Genomic DNA, 23,495 nt, shown 5'->3' with positions numbered 1-23,495 from the left:
ATTTTATTAAATATGTTTTTTAATCATTAATCTATATGTATGTTTATGATGTTTTGGGCATTATTGATTTACTTTGATTTACTGTGAGTGTTTCAACAGTAGTTTTATGTGTATTATTGTGCTCATGTTTGATGGATTATACCAAAATAAACTAGTAATAAAAATATTGTAACCATATTTTTCTTGGTGAACTGTGGAACAGTGCTATGTGTTGCCACCTGATGTTTTGTTAAGGGGTGAAAGGACGTGTACCATCCCGTTCCGTGATTTCACTTGGAGGACGGGGTCAAGTGACCTCACAGTTCAAGGGTCATATGATGTCACTTCCGCTGCCCCTGGCATTTTGGTGAAATGACCTCCCTAAGGGGGCAGTCTCGTCCTTCAATGGATTCTCTGAAATCAACATTTGCCAATGGTTAGGCATGGGCATGAGCTGAATTATGTTTTTTACACTGTCCATAGGGACAACAGAATAAGTGCAAATATTTATTGTCACAAATAGGAGTACCCTCTGGGAATGCTGGCGTCGAGGCACTGACTTTTCTGCAAAACACAGGAGGCCACCATATTGCTTGGAAAGCATGTTTCTCTGTCATATGTACTCCCTCCCTCTTTCAGAGCCGCCAGAGCGCCAGGGGACCACTCCGGTGGTGATAGTGCGCGGTACAAATGACCTTTAACATTAACATTAACATATGTGACATGCAGCACATGTATTCTCCGATCTAAGTCAGAAGGTTTCGTGATCTGAGGTAAAAGCTCTTCTACATTTTGGAAAACCTTTGCTCCTAAGGTAGTCCAGTTCAATGGAGTATTATAGCTAATACCTCTCTAACCTCCTCTGCTGCCCAGTATAAAGTGTTTTCTTTACTTGATGGACAGAATGTAATGAATGTTGTGTGGTGGTCTCTTTAACCCAAATATATCTATCTTTTGCACCAAGCAATTAACTACCTTCGAAGGAGAATCCGTCAAGTTCTCCTTCCCAAAACACCAGATCCCCTTCTCTTCTCCAACTATTTCACATAAAATGAGCTACAGCTCTGGAGGCTTTGTGGGCCAGAATGCCTACTGATTTCCAATCCTTACCCAGACATCAGGAGTTGGCACCAGGGCACTTGCAACATCATTTCATGGTCCTTCAGGAGTCCTGATCTCACACGTTTTGCTGGATGATCTAGCCCCACGTTGTGGCAGTATTCGCTAGGTGGGGGCTCAGGCTCATTGGATGGGTCCGTATGCTTGGAATGAGCATTGGGACAGTCTCCACCACAACCTGTAGAAATTCAAGAGCAAGTGCAATGGCCACAGATGCAGGAGAATTCTTGAGGCTCTTGTGAGAGTTATCAGCCAGGCCTGGTGATCGGTGTCCCTGCTGTTAGTCATTCAGGGAATCCTGCATTTATGCACATGCTATGAAGCATCGTTTCACCTGCAGATGTAATATTCAAAACCATTTATCGCTAGTTAGTTATCAAGCTCAGATGAGAAATCATTTGAAGTTAACCGAGAGTTGATTGAACATAAGTAAATTGTGCCTCAGTGGTGAAGCCCGTTTCCGTTCTCCCCAGTTCCTTCCCATGCCATTGGCCTGATATACATTCCATGCTTCAGCAAGAGACCTGGCACCATCATAAACGTGCCCCTCCAAATACCTCTCCCTCTTAGTTAAAATCAATGCTTTCTGCTAAGCAAACCTGTTGGCAGCACCCTTTGAAACAATCATGGAAATGTGAAGTACTCGAATCCTGACAGGGGTAAGGAAAACTTCACTAGTTTTAGAGATGTATTCAAGATAATCTATGGTATCCTCTTTGCCTCATGTTCCATACCACAATAGCTCTCCAACTATGGTGGCAAAACCGTGAAAATGGGGAACATTCATAGCATGAGAAAGGGAGTATTGAAGCAGTGTACAAGTCACAGTTGGGATTGAAAGCACCTCAAACGCATATTATTCTGAGATAATAAGCATAGAGCCTCTTGAAAGCGTGATTAAGTAGCAACTGGGTTATCCGAAAACAATAAGATCCTTCTTTATCCACAGTTTCACAATATTCTGGGACAACTACCATTTGATGTCTTCAGAAAGGGGAATGGTGAATTGAAATTGCCTAGGTTGTGTTTCATTTGTAATAAACAGTACTGAATTTTAGCTTGAAGTCCCCCCTCCGCCTTAGGTTAACTTACCTTTTTAAGCCCCCTGGGGGTGTGTGTTTATGTATGTGTATGTGTATGTGTATATATATATAATCGTTGAACAATAGAGGAAAATAAAACGCACTCCAAGCGTGAGGTACTGAAGGTCCCAGTACAAAATGACAAACTCGGATCCAAGTAAACAAGCCGAGTTTGCTGAATGGTAAAAAAATAGGCACAACACACACAGCAAACAAAGCAGGACACCAAGGCAGTGTCCTGAACGACGCGTTTTGCGCTTCCCCGAGCGCTTGATCACGTTAGGGAGACGTGAGAACAGTCACGATAGATATTGCAGATTAGTCCCTCTCTCATGTTGCCTAACTCCACAAGCCAACAGCTATGCCGTGAAGCCATGGCGGCCACATTGGAATGTAGCAGTATCCTGCATGAGCCATTGGGAAAACATTTTAAAGATAACAGTATAATGCATTGCACATTGGAATCCGTCAAGAAACATGTAATATAGTAACACTAATGAATGAAAGGGACGCATAATGAGATTAGTATAGACAGATCCCATTATCAGAGAAACTCGACAATCCAAAACTGCAGCATAAGGTGCAAGTGCATTCCTATGTAGGCATATGAACATAATAGCATACAAATGCAGCCCATGGCTGTAAGATAAAGTGCAAGTGCATATCTAGCTAAACATGGCAACAGAGCAGCAATATACAGTAGGATAAAACCAGGGACAGAATAAAGCTGTCAATATGTAATCTCTGTTGACAGTTACAAGCAATCAGTACATGCAACCCTTAGAATAAAAACATGTTTCAGACGAGAACCATAAAGTGCAAATGGCAGATCTTCATAAAAACAAAAGCCCAAGGCTACAGCATAAATTGCAAGTGCATTTAACTGTAAACATATCGACATGGCAACAATGGACAGTCAGAAAAATCGGTAATGATGAAGTGCAAGTGCAAAAATATTGATGTACTCCTATTATGTGAATCCATATTAGAATAAAAGTGGCTACTAGCTCGGGTGCAAATAAGAACCATGTGCACCCTGGGATCTAACAAACCAGTAGTGGTTATTGGTTCAAGTGCCCACATATAGGGGAGCAACAATATGGAAACACAGCTGGACAGTATTAAGACTTGTGGGGTATAAAGGGTGTAGAAAAGGCAGAGATGTAATAAGGAAGGCAATATCAAAAGCAAAAACAAGAATGGTAAATTTAAAATACAGATGTCAGAGTGTACTCACAAACTCACAGACCCCTAATCCATCAGAAAGGCAAGACCGCCAAAAAGGACCAACAAGAAAATAAATCTGGTTGGATAACATAAATAATACAATTAAAATGAATAGGGCATTTCCAGGCCAGGGCAGTAAATCTTAATGATAAACAGGAGAAACAGTATTATGCGACAGGCGACCAAAATCAAACAAATCAACAAGAAAAGAAAGGAAAAAGAGAGGGGTTGGAACAGAGAGAAACAGAGTAGTCAAGTTCCCATACAAGTATGCATCTCCTCATCCACATTCTGACCATTGGGATATTTAGTATCAAAGTCCAAAATGAGCCTGGTTTCCAGTTGTCTAAATCTCAAAGTGCGATCACCTCCTCTCCGGTCGATCGGCACATGAGCCACAGCAAAGAATGTAAGCAGATGGACATCACTGTCATGTTCCTGCCTGAAATGTTTGGCCATAGGGTACGTAGGGTCAAAGTTCTTGGTAGCTCTAAGATGCTGTAAATGAACAGAGCTTTAGTATACACGTGGTAGATCCGACGTACCATTTACGGCAGAGACATGCAAGGACGTACACTACAAAAGGGGTGTCACAATTGATAAAATATTTTATCCTAAATTCAATACCCGTAATCGGATGTATAAATGATTTACAGGTAGTAGCATGGGGACAAGCTTTACATTTTTGGCACTTGGTAAAGCCTTTTGGTAAGCCAGGTAGCCAATTGGTCATGGTAGTATTTTTTGGGACAGGAGATAAGTAACTAGAAACCAGTCTATCCTTTAAGGAAGGTGCCTGTTTAAACGTTAATGTAGGACATTTAGGTAGTAATGGGCCAAGGTCTTTGTACAGCCTAAGGATGTGCCAATGTTTCAAAACAATCTTCCGACATCATATGAGGCATTGTTGAATGTCACAATGAGGTGAGGATCATCCTGATCCTTATTTTTCTTGCTGGTTGGACCGTGTAGTAGCATTTCCCTTGAAAGTGCACGTGCTTTAGAAAAGGTCATTTCTATAATGATAACCCTGTTGTAGAAAATCAACGGCGGCCATATATATTATAGAGAGAGAGAGAAAAACTATTCAACCTTAATGCTGTTCACAAAGATAGTAGACTGATAATTTAAGAATTTAACAATTATATCACTCTGTTGTGCAAAAGCTTTAATTTTATTCACTCATAAAATCAGCAATTAAAGTTCATTTAAAACCAGCAGGGACTTGCAGAACAGTGCACGCTGTCCTCAGCGATGAACTGTTATGCCACACGTTCCATCCCAAACACAGGGACTTGTTCAGGCAAAAATTACATTGTGTTTATACAGGCTATTTTTTATTTCCAAACACTCTCAAGTCAGCTGATTTTTGGAGTCATGTGACTCTTTATCGACCTCGAACAAATATACAAAACCTGGCTGCCATTTTAACACGTTTCAGTATGTGTTCCCATACTTTATTGCCAACTCCCAATGTCATTCTAAAATAGAAAGGCAACAACACATGTCCAAATGACTCTTGTGTACATTCGCTAACTTTCTTTAGAATATTAAGCCCGTTTGCCAAATGGCTCATCTTTTATCCTTAATTATACCACTGCAGTCTAATTATGCAGGGCTCACCAAGGTTTGCATACTTAGGTCTAAGTGAAACAGTTCAATTTGTTAGATTACAGTGCTACGTTCCAGACTAAAAGCAGGAACAATGCCGAAGTGGGCTATGGTCTCACAAAAGTTTCGCAACTTTCATCGGTCTGTCCCGTGACCGTTGTTAGAGCACCCGCTTGTAGTAGGCAAGTGCACCATGTTTGTGGGAATTCTTTTGTTTTAATATTACAGGACCTGTGGTAGCATCCCTGTAGTTATGATTAAGTTGCTCAACTCCTAGAAAGTGCACGTTTTGGGCGGCATATAACTTGCCGCCCCTCCTCCTCCCTGACGAATCCTCACCAAATTTTGCAAAAAAAGTATATGGCCCCCTCTCAATATATTGTACGTTTTGTGCAGTTTCATCCAAGGGGGCAAAGTTATAGGGGTGGGGGGCAAAATATGTGGAAATCCTCATAGACTCAATGGAAAACATTTTTTTGCTCATGCATACATCCCAAACATCTTGATGGATTTTCACCAAATTCCATGCCTTTGTAAATTTGTTGTAAATCCGTCCAGTAGTTTTTTTAAAAAATGACCAAAAAGTAGGTAAACAAAATTAGGGATATCTTCATCGGGTCCGCGGATTCACTTCCTGATTTGTACGCGCCCGTTGATTGGATGCTCAAAAGCGTGAGGTGTCCTATTTTTGAAAACAGTCACCATGTTGGATCCATGGACAGCCGCTGTTGTCCGTGGATAGCGCAATGGGGAAAAAGTCTGGAAAACACATTTGGGGTTTTTTGGTGGTTGAAAGAGGGGCTGGAAGGGTGGTGGGGAGGAATATAGTTGATAAGGAGCTGTTTTTATGGTTGGAAAAGGGGGGTGCAGGTGCCGCCGAGTCCGCATTCAATTTTGGTGTCTGCCGAAATAATTTCATTTGCAGGGGGGTTCAGGGTGAGTTTTGTTATTTGAAGTTGTATCGTACGTACTAAGATTCTGAATCTAGCCACTGGGCACACACACTATAGTAATATGTGTACAGTATTTATAGGTACTGTAGGGAAGTATACAGTATTTGTAATATGGTGGAATATATAATTGAAGTGCCTATGGTTTTTATGATTGTAGTACAGTTGAGGATATTGCTCATTGATTTCTCCTCCGCCTTTCACAAGGTCAACCATTGTATCCTCATTAAACAGTTGCATGACACCGTTGACATCATGGACCGGGCACTGGACGGCTGACCTTCTTTTCCTCACTAACTGCACTTCCAGCTGCAACTGGGCCGTTTGTACTCCAGCACCTCACTATCTACCTGCAGAGTACCCTAGGGTTCTATCCTATGAATGTGGCTCTTCATCTATCTCGTCCCGCTGGCTCATCTGATGTCCTTTTTCTTTTCTCATTTCCAGTATTCTGTTAATGACACACAACTTTCCTTAAACATCCCTCAACTAATGTCTTCTTGTTTTGTTCTGCCTGATTGTTTGACCACCATTGAGGCATTGTGTGTGGCTAACAATTTCTCTCTTGGTGCCAGTAAGATGGAGATCTTTCTTATTGTGATTCTTGTGCCCTGTCTTTCTCCTACCCTCTGTCTGTTCGCCCTCTTTGGACCCTCTATACTCACCATCTTGTGAGGCTAAAAACCTTGGTCATCCTTACGTTCTCTCTCTCCTTTAGTCCTTACATTTTGGAGCTTGTAAAGAAAGCCCACTTTCAGCTTAACCTCCTTATAGGCATTCTACCGTTCCTCACCTTCCACCAGAAGCTCAATGTCTCTAAAGCCTTGGTCGTATGTAGGCTGGACTACTGCAACAGCCTCTTAACCTGCCCCTTTGTTGTCTTCGCCCACTTCACCTAATCTAAAATAGGGCTGCAAAACGTATCCTTGGCCTGAAGCCCAGGGATCGTATCGCTGCAGCCCTAAAATGTGTACATTGGTTCCTGGTGGTTGCAAGGATGAAATTGAATATCTTCTGTATCATTTACAAGGCTTTCTGGAGCCAGGACTACAATATCTTCAACTGTCTCTCCCTGTATACTGCCCTGCTAGAGCCCTCCACTCCTGTAACCCCATTCTCTGCTTGTCAAATGCTTTTTGCAACAGATAGCGGGAGGCATGTGACTCTCTTTGGCCGGGGCCTCTGTTTGGAACAGCCTTCCTGCTCCTCTTATACTTCAACTAGAACATTCTTAAGTGGCAGTTGGTGTGTGGAAGTTTAATGTGTTGATAGGATTATGGTCCTTGTATGCTAGAGAAAGGTATTTGGGACAGAAAATAGCTCGTGTGCTTTTTTTCTGTAGTATAAAATTGTCCATTATTTCCATTAGCATAGTAGAAAATGCTAATGGGAATGTAGGAGAATCGTATTAAGTAACTACTTTACTGAAAAATGTAAAGTGGATGGAGTCTATATGATTATTATTTATTTTTTTAGTGTGAAAGGTGGTTCCTACAGGAACCTTCTTTTTTTGTGTTTTTTTTTTATTTTTTTTATTTAGACTTTTGTTTGTTTTTTGCAGGAGATGCCTGGAAGTAAGGTGAGGAGGGAAAACAGGAAATGGGCTTCAACCGTAGCTCTAGAGGGGCAGATGGACAGGGGAAGATGTTGCGCATGCGTTAAATCTAACATAGGGGGCAGCGTTTCTCATGCTCCTTGAATACAGCCTCGAATCTGGTCCCCTTTGCAGAGTTTAGTGTTGCAGTATATACAGAGTATTGCTGTTTTGGAAAGATATGGATCAACAGCCTCTTGTATGGCTTGTAAGATAGCTGGTGGGATTTTGTGCCCCACAGGAGTAGCCTGTGTGGTGGCAGTATTGGTTGAGGAAGATGAGGTAGACGAAGACAGTCTACTACTTCCTCAGAAAGGAACATCCTGACTCCGAGCATTCCGATGGTTGGATTTGGTGTGGCAGCGCATGAAGGTGGTCCTGTAGGTGTACTGCCCAGGTGGTTAGCGACTGAGTGCAACAGTGCATCAAAGAATCTTATTTGGGAAGAACTTGAAGTCAGGTGTATGGACATACTCAATGGTAACATAGCTGGTGACATTCCAGCGCAAGTAACCTGGGAGAGAGGTACTCAGAAATCGATCCTGGACTACTTCATAACATCTAAAGCCATGACAGACAAGATCCAATACATGAAGGTCAACAAAACATGTGCAAGTGATCATAACCTGGTTACTGTTAGCTTTAACATGGAGCCACCAGAAAAACCAGTGAAACGGGACCAAAAAATCGAAGTCCTGCCAGGGGGTAATCGCCTGCGTATGAGTGGTGCGAAAATAAAAGATCTAACAAACAAATTAACTGTGATTATGAAAACGAAGAAGAAAAACTGACATTCTTCTCCAAGTATACAAAACCGCATCACAAGCAAGAGCTAAGGACAGCGTAAAAAAACATGAATATGATCCAGAAGTTGTTGTGAAAAAAAGAGCCGTGAGAAAACAACTGCGTTCAATTGAGTGTAGCATTAAAACAAGAGAGGAAAAAAACATAGAAAAAAAAAGAAAATGCAATATAAAAACATGGCATAAAGCTGCAATGGAACAAAAAGATGCTGAGACCATGATGCTATGTCAATCACAAAGAAATACAAGAGACTTCTGGGCGGCAATAAATGAACTAGAGAAACCACAAGCTGCCAGTTTAAGCAACGTGGTTACAGAAGCTCAGTGGACTGCACATTACACAACACTCTTCCAGAAACATAAAGATGGCAAACCACCTAAAACGGCAAATGAGGGGCCTTGGAATCTCTGTATAGAGAGAGAAGACATTTTAAATAATATCAAGAGGCTAAGTAAATCAAGGGCTCCAGGACCTGACGGCCTAACAAATCTCATGCTAAAAAACGACCCTGAAGAGTGGGCGGATTTCTGCTTTACGTTGTTTAAGATGATTTTAACCCGGGGAAGAATTCCCAGAACATGGAGACGAGCAATAATCGTCCCGATTTTTAAAAAAAGGCTCGAGATTGGAAGTCACCAATTAAAGACCTATAGCCTTTCTTGATGTGGTGGGGAAATTGTTCGCAAGTCAGATGCTGATCCAACTGACAGCATGGATCTGACATACAGGGGCTGCAGATCTATGACCGTCTGGCTTTGCCAAAGGAGTGGGTTGCAATCTGAACCTATTCATCTTGAACACACTGAAAATGGAGATGATAAGGCAAAAACAAGTAATCTACGTTGCCTTCATTGACCTGGCCCACGCCTTTGATGGAGTGGACAGAGAAATGCTGTGGGAAAAAATGAAAATCAAAGGATGCCCACCAAGTTTGGTAACAGGTATAGCGGCACTCTACTCTGACATCGCTGTACAAGTTCGCCTTGATCAGAGAGGTAATATTACAGCCCCCATACCAACTACGCGGGGTGTAAAACAGGGCTGCCCATTAGGAGCTGCGCTTTTTAATTTCTTTATTTCAGATGTGGGTGAGGCTCTGAGCGACCTAAAATCCTTTCCACCAAAAATGAATCAAGAACACATCAACATGATTGTATATGCAGATGACCTCGCAATCTTGGACTTAACCCCAATCGGGCTCCAGAGAAAGATCAATGCCTTAAAAGCCTAGATTGAAAAAAAACGACTAGAAATCAATGTGCAAAAAACAGAAATCTTAATACTGAAGAAACTTCAGGGTGCACACAATCAAAGCGCATGTGATAAATTCAAATTGAAGCTAGGCAGCGAGACCATCAAAGTTGTCTCAGAAGCAAAATATCTGGGGGTAAAGATAAGTGTGAGCATTTGCGATGAACCAATGACCAAAAAACTGATATCCAAATGCAATCCACTTGCTGCGCAAGCTTCAAAACTCGATACAAAGTATGGAAAATTCTCCATGGTTCCTGTGGCTCGTTTCTACAGAAATAAAATACTCCCTGCACTGACCTATGGAGCTGAGACTCTATTTGGAATCAGGCAAGAGTTCTGGAAACGATCGAACATGTAATATGGCGAAGAGTCTTCAAGTTACCCAAGGGCTTTCCAACTGCCTGGATGAGATACGAGCTAAGCTTATCATCAATGCATGTTAACGTCACATGGAATGCCCTAAAACTATACAGGAAAATTGTAGATGAGAATAGCTCTCCACAATTCGATATTCTAAAAAAAAAGAAAGAGGAAAAGAGAGACGACCTATATAAAATCTGGAAGGGAAATTGTGAAACCATCTTAAAGCAATTGAACACTAACACCCAAACCTTAGTGCCGAATCCGGATGCAGTCAAAAAAAGATTACTAATATCTGACTGGATTGAGACACAGGACAAAAGAAGGCAACACAAAAGAATGAACAATACTCCCTTTGAAGCAAAGAAACTAAACGAAATCCCGAAATATCTGTCGAAATTCCCATGCAAAAGGAGGAGACGAACGTTCATGCTATTCAGGTTAAATGAATGGGAATCACTGGAAACCTCATATCAAAGAAGAGAACGACTAGAAGAAGATCCTAGATGTCGACTCTGCAATATTGGGGAAGACACATTGAAGCACTTGGTGTTAGTGTGTCCGACGCTACGAGATGACAGAACAAGATGTTTGGGACAAGAGAGAAATAAATACTCTACATATACTGTCGAAGAATGGTGGAGAGCTCTTCACATCGGAGAGAATAACAAAATAATGTTTGCGCTAACTGCATTTCTAGAAGTAATAGCAAGAAATCTGAAAGCAAAAATGGACACAGTATGATGAAAGATTAAAATGTATATACTAAGAAAGAGAAAGATATGTAGAGTTAAGTAGGAAAATGATTTGCTGTAAAAAGAATTTTTTTAAAAGTTTGTAATAAACTAAAAAAAAAAAAAAAAAAAAAAAACAGTGCATTTGACCTTGGTAGCCTTAGCCTTTGGTACACCCCCAATGGTGTTAAAGAACCGCCACACCCATGATTCTCTCTGGGTGCTGGAGGTAGGCATTTCTTCTATCTCTTCTTCTTGGTCCTCTTGATTCTTTTCTGCATCATTGCGTTTTTCCATTGTCTAGGCCCTCCTGCTGGTGGTGGTGTTGGTGGCTCCTGGGGATGAGGAATGGCCATGGCTGATGCCATTTTTGAAGTTAAATAGCAGTTGTGCTAATATTCTTCCAAGTATGTGTTCTCTCCTGGATTGCAGATAGATGGAACATCGGTAAGAATAGGTCTAGGAGCTGTGCTAGGGTACATTTTCAGCTTGAAACTTCCTAGATCAGATGAAAATGCAGTTCGCGAACATGTCATCACACTGTGCGCATTGTCACGTGACACCTCCAGAGAGTCCTCAATGATGTCAGACGTTCACGAATGTCTTTTGAACAAAAAGCAGTGTAAAATGTTGCAGATAGTTCAAGTGTTAAAAATGTTGGTAGAAGTTGGGGAATGGCACAGTTTTAAGGTGAAACTTTCTAGATCGGCCGAAAATGCTGCTATATTGGTATTTATGCTATATGTATATAATATTCTTTTTCTTTTACACTGGTTTATGTTCCACTCTGTTTTTTACATGCTCACAAACTTGCTCACCACTTGTTCTCATCTTATTGCTAATTGTGCAGGCCCACTTTAGGGGAAAGTCCCTGCCATCTGTAAAAATGTAATTGAAAATCATTTATGATCAAAATTGGCATCCTTTTTCATGAAATAAATATAATGCAAATAACATGAGTTAAAATCAAAACATTACAAAACATTAGGAAAATGGTAGGGGGAAGTGAAAGGGACAATGAGAACCAGGTGGCCTAGTGGGCGGGTATGTAGATCAGGAATTTGGAGTGGGCATGCTTGTCTTGGTATTGGTGTATGGGTTATCATGGGCGCTGGAATGAGCAAGAGATGTTGGTGAAGAAATGGGTGACCTTGTTGAGCCGGTTTTAAGGTGTTATTTGGCCGGTCTGTGTACCTCTTATACAATGACGTGTGTATTGTAGTTTGATGTGGTCAATCGGTCCCTTGAAGAATGGAAGTTGTTAATGTTATCTACTTTTCTAGATAAATTGGCTAGTTTGTTGAAATGTACCACTCCAAATAAGACCATGGGCCTCATCACGAGTGTGCTGGTCCGGTAACCACAGTACCGGTAAGCCTACCAGCACTGTTGATACTGGACCGGCACATTCCTAGTCTGCGAGCGGCTGCCGTCCTGCCCGCCATGTCTGACCTGGCAGGCAGGACGGCACCCGCTCGCAGACTTGCATAGATGCACCGGCGCTGTTGCACACGGTGGCGGTGCTAACATGCTCTCCATTCCCATTTAAATTCTAGGGGATTCAAATGGGAATGGGGATTTACCTTTCTGGTGCCTGACTTCCCAGACCACTGGGGCTGCAATGCCCCGATAAATCCGGCAAGCTTGGCGCCGGAAAATCTTGCCAGTCCGGCGGCACTCTGCCGGTTTTACCGGCACAGCTACCGCCGGACTTGTAATGAGTCTCCATATCCCCTGAACGCGCCTCAAATCCGAGTTTACCCAACAGGTAAATCCTTCCAATGTGTCTGGGGAAAGCTTATGCTTTGCCATCAAACGTATCTCCTGATAAGTGTGCCGTTAAAGGACCATTGCAGAAATCCTTTGGGAGTTTGTTTGTGAGGTCATCTAGCAGTTTCTTTAGGCATGCTAGTAGAGTGGGTATAGGCTTGCAATGTTAACCTCTTGCTTCAAGGGCAACGTCAGACAGAAACCAGGGTTGAACAACTATCACTAAGTTGCCTCCCCTCCCCTCCATGCTAGGTTTTGGTAGTGCTTCTATGATGTGTGGCATAACCCGTTGTTTCTTATGCAGGCATGGCTCTGATGTATTTTGTATTTAATGAGGACATGGCATTTTGACAAATAAGTGCATAGATGACAGTGCTGGTCTTTGCATCAGACCATGCAGCTGGCTGCCTGACGTGCCAGACTCTACAGGGCGCCAGGCGCAGTCCCAGTCCTCCACTCCAAGAGGATCAACACACACACCACAGTCATGATTCTTGAGGCTGCTACATCCTTTAATTTCATAAATGTGGTACGTACATTACCAGCCAGGGGAAACGTTACTATCTATGTACAAAAAATAAAAGTGCTACTAGAAATCAGATTCTGAGAGTGAGAGCACTGACTGCACGCATGCTGCCTGCAGCTGCTGTCCAGCAAAGCCAGGCTAGCACCACGTGCTTGATGTTAGGACTGGCTACTCCTAGTAAATGGCAACATGCATTGCTTATCAGTCCGGGACCGGCTAGGCCTGCCCGCGCGTGCCTCCTCCTCGGCGCCTGTGCTGCAGCAGTCAGGGGGTGATTGATTAATGTGCAGGCTGGGCTGTGTTCAGTCAGCTCAACAGCAGCAGGGACCAGGCGGGCACTCTAAACTTCAGAGATTAATCCTCAATTCGTATTTGGCTCGCAGGATCAAGGCGCAGCACAGCAGCCGCCCAAGCATAGGAGCACCAGGGCAGGAGAAGGCCAAGCAAGCAGCCCCAGTGAGGGAGAAGCCGCCGGTTGGCCGTGTTTATTTCGGTAAGTAAGATTTGGTTGTACCCACGATCCCTCGCTCGCTCCCCTCCATAAGAACATAAAAAATGATATAGTATATTGCGTACTGCCGGAATAGCCAATAGGTAGGTGTCCTGGGGATTTTTGAAAATGCCAAATTAACTCTCAGTATTCAAAAAGCAGTGCTTTTAATCCTGCAAGTTAATTTTGCATTTAAAAATGCACGTGTGATGCAAAGACCAGCATTGTGTGGAGAATCACGCAGCAGTTTGGATGTTCAATGCCACGAGCTCCCTGTAAGAGTGCCCCGTCAAATGTGAAAAATACCGTTTACACCAGAAAAACAGTGCACATTGTTAAACAAAAAAAAAAACAACCCACCTCCACATGATCTTGCAGAATTGATTACCTTTTTTAGAACAAATTATTTTTGGTTTTATGCTTTCAAACGCACACAGGCCTCTTTGTTTATGCATCTGGAAGATATTACATATCAACGTTTGTGAAGGGTAAAGATGCGCTCAGTGTGCACAGTAATGAAGGGTTTGTTTTCATTTTATTGGTTATAAAAGTGCAGTGTAGAAACGTTGGTGACAACCGGAGCGCTGGTTGCTCCGTTTCTGTTTAAGCCATTCAATTAAACATCGTTTTTAAAGTGTGTGAGGGAAAGATTCGGGGTTTTCGTATGGACAGTAGTGTTAAATCCAACCCCTAAGAGGAGTTATGCTCTGAAGAATTCTTGCAACAGGACAACAGATATATGTTGAAGCCCCTTACGTATTATTAGGAAAGTTCCTAGTAGAGAGGGCAAACTCGTGCAAATGGCTGCCCAGGTATGCCAGTACACAAAGCCAAAACTGTACGACTTGCAAAGATCTTAAAGGTGCCCAGCCATCCGTCTATGTTTGCTTGTGGCTTCCCTTGTTCTGTAAAAGACTGTGCTATCTGGCGGGGTTCTTATCAGCTGCAAGGGCGAAGAATAGCAACCTGGAAAATAGTTTTTTTTTCCACTGCTGGCACAGAGCTGGAATATTTTACTGTGAAGGAGTAGTTTAGAACATAATCTGAACGCTGATTAAAATAAACAAAAAAACAGCAGACTGCAAAGAGGTGCTGACTGGACAAACACATTCATCAACAGCAAGAATGGCTAAGCCCCCACACTAACGTGAGTTTGGGTTTAGATACTATTATACTATTAAGAGACACAGAGGTGAGTATTATGCTTATACTTCTTTACTCTAAAACAGCAGCAAAGAAAATAACATACTTTTAAACATTAACTTTCTTTTAAAACATGTACAACAACTTTTTTTCGTTTAGCTTGGGAGAGGACCCCATTCCAAAATGGCAGCCACGTCCTCCTGTACCAATGGGGGTCCGAGCTCCCCTATAAAGTCCTAAGAAGGTAGTCCCTTGTCCTCTTCTGTAACTGCGAGGCAAAGGCAAGAACCACAAAAACAGCCCAACCTAGTGTCGAGAGCCACCATGATCGCGATGTCCAGGCACCATGAACTTCCTTTGGAACACTCTGTGACATGCCTGCTTGACCATCATTCTCAGAAGGGAACTGCAACAAAGCAAACACATGATGCGGGAGGGAAAATACTCGCCTCCGTGCCGTTTAATAGAATCTAAACCCCCGCTCACGTTAGTGCGGGGGGTTAGCCATTCTGTGTCGATGTTAGGGAGAATTCTCAAAAAATTGCTAATTCCCTTCACCTAAGAGACCCCCAACAACTTTGCTGGATTTTGAGGACTTGATTTTTTTACCTGAAGAGAGTGTGAGCCTTTTTCCCACTCTCTCATGTATATTGATATGCGTTTTACCTCTGTGTTTTCTTTCGTTATGGAGTCTAAACAACTCCATAGGCATCATCTTTTCATTTGTGTCACACAGCACCCTCAGTGCAGTGGCACAGGGAAGCCTTTTAGGCTTTCCGCAAGGTTTAAATACCTTCTCTGGATAACCTACTTTTCCCCAGAGTAAGTAAAGTGAAATTGACTTTACTAGTCTTTTACATTCCTAGACCCAGCACACCCTATCTTACAATAGCATGCTGGAGGGGTTACTTAGTATCCCCTGTGTCTAGATACTCATGTAGCAGTCAAATGCTACCCTTTCCTCTCAGAATGGCTGGTGGCAGTGGTTTTACAACGAACTACTATGATTTTTCATGACCGCGAACTATTCGTAGCTCCCGTAATGTTAAATCACAGGAACCATGTTTTTCAAGGTGGCAACTGAGTCCCCTCTGTAAAAACAGGTCCTGGTCTTCTTTTTTCACCATTTCTTTGTGGAAATGTTCTTCTAGAGTTTGTCTTTGCGCGCCAAACCTAGTTTGGTCTCTCTGTTCATTTGCCTTTGGCGGGCTTCAGGAGTGAAGACCGCCTCTGGCGCTCGAGTGTCTGGGGTGGGCAGGAATTGAGGGAGGTGCCCGAAACTCCCTGTGCTTAGTCTCCTAGGAGACCCAAATGCACTCTGGCGATTGGCTGGCTGAAGGTCCGGCAAGGACAGCCACCCTGCTGGGTGAGTGACAACTAGGCTGGAATGAATGGGAGAGAACTGAATAAAAGGTGAGTTTCTTGGCTTGGAAGGCAGAGTCGACCACTGGAACGAAAGAACTGAAGAAGAGCTTGAAGAGGACGGCTGCTGCAACTCCTGGACCGTTGGTTTGCCCGGTGAAGCCCTGCTGCAGGTCCGAATCGCCAAGTTCACCTCAACAGAGAAGCCCCTACAAGGACGACTTCTCCCTTTGAGTTGGTGGGACCAATCAACTCAACAGTAAGCCAACTGGACACCTATCTCAGAGCTGGTAGCATTTTCCTCAGAGTGCTGCAGGAAACCGTATAACCAGGGAGAGGGACACCAGATTGTGTGCGTTACTTACAGCCACCGGAATTGAAGTTTGCCAGTTGCAAGCTTTTGATTGTTCAAGTGCAGTGCAGGAGTCTCCCGATGTCCTCCCTCTTGTCCCCACGACTGAGTCACAGGAACAGCGAAATCTGCAGGAACTGCCAGGAACAGAAGTAATCGGCTGCATATTTTTCTTCATTGTAAGGTACTGTGAAACAAGACTGAGAGTACTTGACTCTCGCAGTGAAAGTACTTGAAACTTTTGCAACTTGCAGGCCTAATCAGCTTGTGACCCAACAAATGATTCTTCTATTTACAAACTACTTCTGAGAACCTGTGCAGAGACTTTACCGTTTACTTACCAGAACCGCTTTATCCTATCCAAGACTTTAGCCCATTGACTTTGGCCTAGCCTATTGAATTTAATTGACTCTTCTGGTGAACTCAAAATATCTACACTGTCTAAGAATAATTGTAACCTTCCATGTTCTAATAACCTTTACCTTTTACTCCTCTTGAAAAGTATTCTGAAATAGTATTGAAGTATATTTGTGTGTTATATAATTGCCTCCTTCTTATGAATGTTTTATAACTGACAGATAAATTAATAAGTATTTATCAAAGAAACTTTGAGTGTAAGAGTTTATTTGAACACCTGTGATTGTAGACCTCTGTGTAACATCATTACTGCTCACATTCCCCTCTTGAGATAAGCCTGGCTGCTCAACACGCTACAAAAACTGTGTAGTAAAGACTTATACCAAAGGTTGGTTTGCTTACACATGTCGTCATAGTTGTGTGTAGTGTTCCCAGAGGGTACTGCATACAAACTTTGCCTAACAATCGAGAACGGAGGCTTCATATTATGCAAGTTCAAAGCTCTTGCAAAACCACATTAGCAACATGTTGGACCTTCTTGTGGTAAAAGGTCTTAAACGTAGACTCCCTGGACCAATCGGCTGCTTTAAGGATTTCTTGCAAACTACCCCCAAGGAAAACTGACTTAGAAGCCATAGCACCCTGAGGGGGTTGAGGGGGCACTACAGATCCAGGATCTGGGGGAATGAGGGGAATGGGAAGTGCTGTGGTCTCGGGAGCTGCTGGGGAAACCATGGCGTATCATCGGGCACCGACGGCAGTTTGTCTGATACCGCCACCTGAGCCGGCTGCGCTGTCACAGCTCCGGCCGCTCTCGGATCAGTCAGGGCTGCCGATGCTGCGGAGCGCAGGCCGCGCTCGGCAACACACGGGCAACAGGTAAATCCCTTCCCCTCCGAGGTGCGTCGGCGGCCTGCCCCAGGAACCCAAGTTCCATACACGGCCCGCCCGACTGACGTCAGAGGGGGGGGTGGGACCAGGGGAAACACTGCCATAAGCCCCAGGCGGCTCTCCTCACCTGCATGGCCAACGGGCAACGGACCATCAGCACGGCAACTCGGGCGAAAACCCTCCGCCGGCACGCCGTACAAAGGGGCGGAGCCTATGAGGCTCAGACACCAGTCTACCCACATGGACCGCAGCGGCCAAATGGAGGCTGGGGGCTTGGTGGGAGGTCCTGGCACAAACAACGGAGCAAGGGGGCCAGGAGGGGGGGTGGCAGCTCTCTTTATAGGGGCAGGACTCCCAGGTTATTAACCAATCCAATGGAGGGTGGGAAAACAGGTTCTTGACACATACAAGCCTGTCACAGAAGATAAAAAAAAGGAACTGGACTGATGATCCCGTTATTGCTCATTGCAGGGAGAAGGAGAGGAGAGTGGAAGCGACTAGTGGGCCTATCCGGGATCGAGTGAGTAGGAGAAGCCTCCAAAGGAATACTTACCCCAGACTTTAAACCCACAGTGAAGTAACTGCCTGAAAGTCTGTGGTTCCTCTGTTCTTGAACTTTGCAGTTTCCTTGAATAAAGTATTGTTTAGCATCAATACCGGCTCCTGTTGTGATTCCCACATGTGGTGTAGTCGGCAGGATATCGACAGCGCAATGGAAAAAATCATACAAATGCTGTTGGAGGGTCAACAGCTGTTGCAGCAGCTCATCCAAGTGCAAACCCAGCAGGCGGCAGCTGACTGCAAGGCCTTCCAACAGGCTATTGAATTGCAGGGCACCCTCCAGACAGCGCCCCAGGAGAAGAAGCATGAAACAATCCTCCACCTGACAGATGCAGTGACAAGCTCCCGAAACTAGCCTCTGTTTCCGTCCGCCATCTTGCTAAAGTTCAAGGAAGGTGAAGACCCAGCGTTCTTCTTCACAGGCTTTGAAAGAATAGCCCGGAACGCTTAATGACCAGTGGACCATTGGGGACAGTATTTGGCCCCCTTACTATCGGGAATAATGCAAGCTGCATACCAAGCGGTAAATCCAAATGGGAATAAAGAAGGCGGTGCTAGACCGACTGGGTCTAGATGAAGAGGCCTACAGAATGAAGTTAAGAGACACTAAGTTGAAACCCGGAGAAAATCCACGCCAACTCTATTATCGGGTTAAGGATCTCGTGGAGAAGTGGCTGCAGGTGCCTGGCCCAGGTGTGCATAACATACTGGACAAAGTCACCTTGGAGCAATTCGTAGAGGCCCTTCCCGCACTGATGCAAAGAAGGGTCCGTCAACACCACCGACCCACTTTAGCCGGAGCTGTTGACATCGCCTCAGCCTATCAGAAGGCCGGGGGGAATAAACCCTATGTGGGCCCATCCACACATAGCATGATGCACCTCCATGAGTTACCTGTATCCAAGGGCACTAAACCCCTGTTACCAAGGTGGAGGCCAGCCGAGGAACGCCCTCGTCGGCCAGAAGTTGGAAAAGCCAGCACCGAAGGCCATTCACCTACGTTGGCTATAGGATTTCGCCAACCTCAGTCCTATGACTGTGGGAAATGGGGCCACATAGCCCGCTTTTACCCCTGAAGAAGAGGAACAGAGCCTATGGATATTGGGTATATGAAAGCAGAACCAGGACCCCGGTTCGAGGGACCATATACCATGGATATCAGGGTGGATGGGATTCCAGCCCGGGCCTTACTTGTCAGCGGAAGCAGACAGACCGCCATATTGCCAACCGTAAGTGATTCGCCTTACTTAATGTACACATACCTATATGTTGTATACATGGGGACGTGAAAGCCTATCCCATGACAACCGCCCAAGTAGAAGTAGGCCCTAATACCACAGAACTGCAAGCTGCCGTCTTACCCTCCTTACCCGCCCCGGTTGTCATCGGAACAGATCTACCCCTCTTCCACCAGGCAATAAACGCCCTGGACCAGGACTGGTGGGGTGAAGCGCCATTCGCCCAAGAACCAATACAACCAGGTACCAGGGGGTCATAAGAAAACCAGTACTGAAAGAAGGGAAAACCGTCTTGCATAGTGCCATTCTATGTATGCCACCCAGCGGATAGCCTGGAATCCCGAGGATCATGAGGAATCCATCCGGGGAGAGACATTGACGGACCCCACCCTTTGCCCGAGAAAGGGCTCTGCAAGAAATGGATCATGACCTGACTAAGGGAGCAGGTTTTATATTCAGACAGGGTCTACCTGGCTAAGGAGGTTACCCGGAGGGAACAATTGCTTCTACCCAAACACCATCGCCTGATCATACTCCAACTGGCCCACAGTCACCAATGTGGGGGCCACATGGCCTCCCTGAAACCCCAACAAAACATCTTCAAGAGGTTCTACTGGCCAGGGATTTATGGAGACGTCGCCAGGTTCTGCAAGGAATGCGAAACCCGTCAGCTGACAAGCGGGGAGAAACCAGCCACGGCTTCACTACAACGCATGCCTTTGATTACTTTACCCTTCCAGCGCATCGGTATGGATTTAGTAGGACCACTGGAGTCCGCAAGTCGGGGGTACAAGTACTTGTTAGTTATCGTGGATTATGCCACCAGGTATCCCGAGGCATTTCCCCTGAAGGGGACGTCAGCAAGACAAATATGCGATCAGCTAATCCCTTTTTTTTCACGGGTAGGCCTGCCTACTGAAATCCTTATGGATCAAGGACAAACTTCATGTCAACCATCATGCGCCAGGTCTGTGAAAGACTACAGATAAAACAATTACGTACCTCAGTCTACCATCCCCAGACGAATAGACTGGTCGAGAGGTATAAAAAGACTGTAAAGAAAATGCTAAGGAAGTTGGCGGGACCAGAAGGAAGAGACTGGGACCGAGCAGTACCCCTAATCCTGATGGTGCTGAGAGTCACGCCTCAATCATCCACGGGTTCTCACCTTTTGAGTTACTATTTGGGAGACCACCCCGAATGGTTCTGGATCTGGTCAAGGAAGACTGGGAAAACCACCAGGAAACCTCCTTAACAGAATACGCAGAAGAACTGAAAGAACACCTAACCACCCTGTGAACAATGGCCGAAGCCGATCTAGGGCAAGCCCATGTCAACCAAGATAGAGCATATACTAAAGGGAGCCGTTTAAGGAAGTTTCAACCAGGGGAAAGTGTACTGGTCTTGTTACCCACCAGCACCAACAAACTCTTGGCCCAGTGGAGGGGACCATATGTGGTGAAAGACGTCCTGGGACCGGTCAACTATCTAATCCATCAACCCGACCGGACTCCTTCTGACAAAGTGTATCATATCAAACTTCAATTTTGATATGGCCTCACATGGGATAAAGGAGGAAGCCCCTCAGGCGACAACACCACACAGCCACCTGGAGATGGTACAGTGGGGAAAAACCCTGACGGACCTAATGAAGAACGAAATCCAGAAAACACTTAAAGCCCACATACAAGCGTTCTCTCCCTTACCTGGTAGGACCAAGGTTATGGAGCACCGCATTGAGAAATTCTGGAAAGGCCAGGTTCTGCCCGTTACCTCAGCACTTTAGACATCACCAAGGGGTATTGGCAGATCCCACTACGATCATCAGAAAAAGAGAAAACAGCGTTCTCTATGCCCCAGGTGCTCTTCCAGTACAAGGTATTACCCTTCGGGTTACATGGGGCCCCGGCCACCTTCCAGAAATAGATGAACATCCTTTTACAACCCCACGATAACTACGAAGCTGCATACCTGGACAATATTGTGGTATATAGTGCTTTGTGGAGAGCACATCTGGAACATCTCAGCAAAGTGGTTGACACCTTAAACCGTGCAGGTCTGCACATCAATCCTAAGAAGACCGTTCTAGGGGCCCAGGAAACCAAATACTTGGGTCATATTGGTGGGGGGCGGGGGGTGTTATCAGACCCCAGGACTCCAAAATTGAGGCAATACAGACCATACCTGTTCCCACCACCAGGAAGTAAATAAGGGCGTTCTTGGGGTTTATTGGGTATTACAGATGCTTCATTCCCGACTTCTCAACACTGGCTGCCCCTTTGACCGACACTCTGAAGAATGGAGGATCTCCCGACTTAACTGGCAACTTCACTGCACTGCAAGCCATCGAGAGGCTGAAACACTGCATTACCTCACATCCTGTGCTGAAGTGTCCTGATTTCCTGAAACATTTCTACGTGCAGACAGATGCCTCAGGCCAAGGGTTGGGAGCTGTCCTTTCGCAGGAATATGATGGCGACTGCGGCCGGTTTGCTTTGTGAGCAGGAAACGTCTGCCACATGAGGTTGTGTACTCGACGATTGAAAAGGAGTACTTAGCCATTAAGTAGGGGGGTCGACTCCTTGCGTTATTCTTTACTGGGAGGCAGTTCACGCTGTACACCGATAACGCCCCTTTGCAATGGCTCGCCAGACACAAAGATACCAACCAGCGGGTCTTACGTTGGTTCTTATCCCTACAGCCTTTTGACTTTGTCACCCTGCATAGACCTGCTGGGTTTCAGTTGGTGGCTGATTACCTGTCCAGATGCTCGAACCAGCCTGACCGCTCTGGTGTGGGTATGTGAGGGTGGGGGCACTACAGATCCGGGATCTGGGGAAATGGGAAGTGCAGTGGTCTCGGGAGCTGCTGGGGAAACAATGGTGTACCATTGGGCGCCGACGGCAGTATGCCTGATACCGCCACCCAAGCTGGCTGCACTGTCACAGCGACGGCCGCTCTCGGATCAGGCAGGGCCTCCGACACTGCGGCAGCGCAGGCCGGGCTGGGCGACACACAGGCAACAGGTAAATCCCTTCCCCTCTGACGTGCGTCGGCGGCCGGCTCCAGGAACCCAAGTTCCATACACGGCCCAACCGACTGACGTCAAAGGGGGGGATGGGACCAGGGGAAACACTGCCATGAGCCCCAGGCGGCTCTCCTCACCTGCACGGCCAATGGGCCACGGACCATCAGCACAGCAACTCATGCGAAAACCCTCCGCCGGCACGCCGTACAAAGGGGGCAGAGCCTACCTGAGGCTCAGACGCCAGTCTACCCACATGGACCGCAGTGGCCACATGGAGGCTGGGGGCTTGGTGGGAGGTCCTGGCACAAATAGCGGAGCAAGGGGAACAGGAAGGGGGATGGCAGCTCTCTTTTTAGGGGCAGGACTCCCAGGTTATTAACCAATCCAAAGGAGGGTTGGAGAACAGGTCCCTGATTGGCACACATACAAGCCTGTCACAGAAGAGAAAAAAAGGAACTGGACTGATGATCCTGTTGTTGCTCATTGCAGGGAGAAGGAGAGGAGAGTGGAAGCGACTGATGGGCCTACCTGGGATCGAGTGAGTAGGAGAAGCCTCCAAAGGAATGCTTACCCCAGACTTTAAACCCACAGTGCAGTAACTGCCTTAAAGTCTGTGGTTCCTCTGTTCTTGAACTTTTGCAGTTTCCTTGAATAAAGTATTGTTTAGCATCAATACCGGCTCCTGTAGTGATTTCCACACACCCCTACAAGAATGAGCCCCGAAGATCGAGATGTCCACCCCCACTTCCTTTGTTATCCAACGCACCCAGCCCGCCAAAGTGGCAGAGGAAAATGCTCCAAGGGGCTTCTTAATGGAAATAAGCATCTGAGAGGTAGGGGAAGGGCGGTAAATAGAAGTCATATGTTCATAACATTGCAAACAGTTAACCACACACAATTTCTGATCCTTCCTGAATGAAGGATAAGAAATCGAGGTGGTGAAAAAGTTCTTGGCTCTACGAGTGACAAAAAAGTTTGCACCCTCAGCAGAATACACCTTGTTGTCTACATCCAACGCTTTACATCAGAAACTCTTTTGATGGAAATTGGGCATTTCAACATC

General features: G+C 45.2%; 1 protein-coding gene across 4 annotated transcripts in view; it reads left to right on the top strand.

Annotated features, from left to right (window-relative positions):
- Positions 1 to 23,495, top strand: part of LOC138515801 (broad substrate specificity ATP-binding cassette transporter ABCG2-like) — a 647,435-nt gene that overhangs the window by 19,074 nt on the left and 604,866 nt on the right. For 2 of the 4 annotated variants that reach the window (XM_069630536.1, XM_069630534.1), the window contains exon 2: positions 13,394 to 13,503. The exons of the other annotated variants lie outside the window; for them this stretch is intronic. The gene's annotated coding sequence lies outside the window, so the exon portion shown is untranslated. The remainder of the gene's footprint in view (positions 1 to 13,393; positions 13,504 to 23,495) is intronic. 4 annotated transcript variants of the gene reach the window in all.

This window comes from Ambystoma mexicanum, chromosome 6q (genome assembly GCF_040938575.1).
Source record: "Ambystoma mexicanum isolate Mex_15411 chromosome 6q, UKY_AmexF1_1, whole genome shotgun sequence".
In the NCBI taxonomy this organism is placed as follows: domain Eukaryota; kingdom Metazoa; phylum Chordata; class Amphibia; order Caudata; family Ambystomatidae; genus Ambystoma; species Ambystoma mexicanum.
The sequence above is the reverse complement of the archived record's forward strand: the minus strand, read 5'-3'. Positions and strand labels throughout refer to the sequence as shown.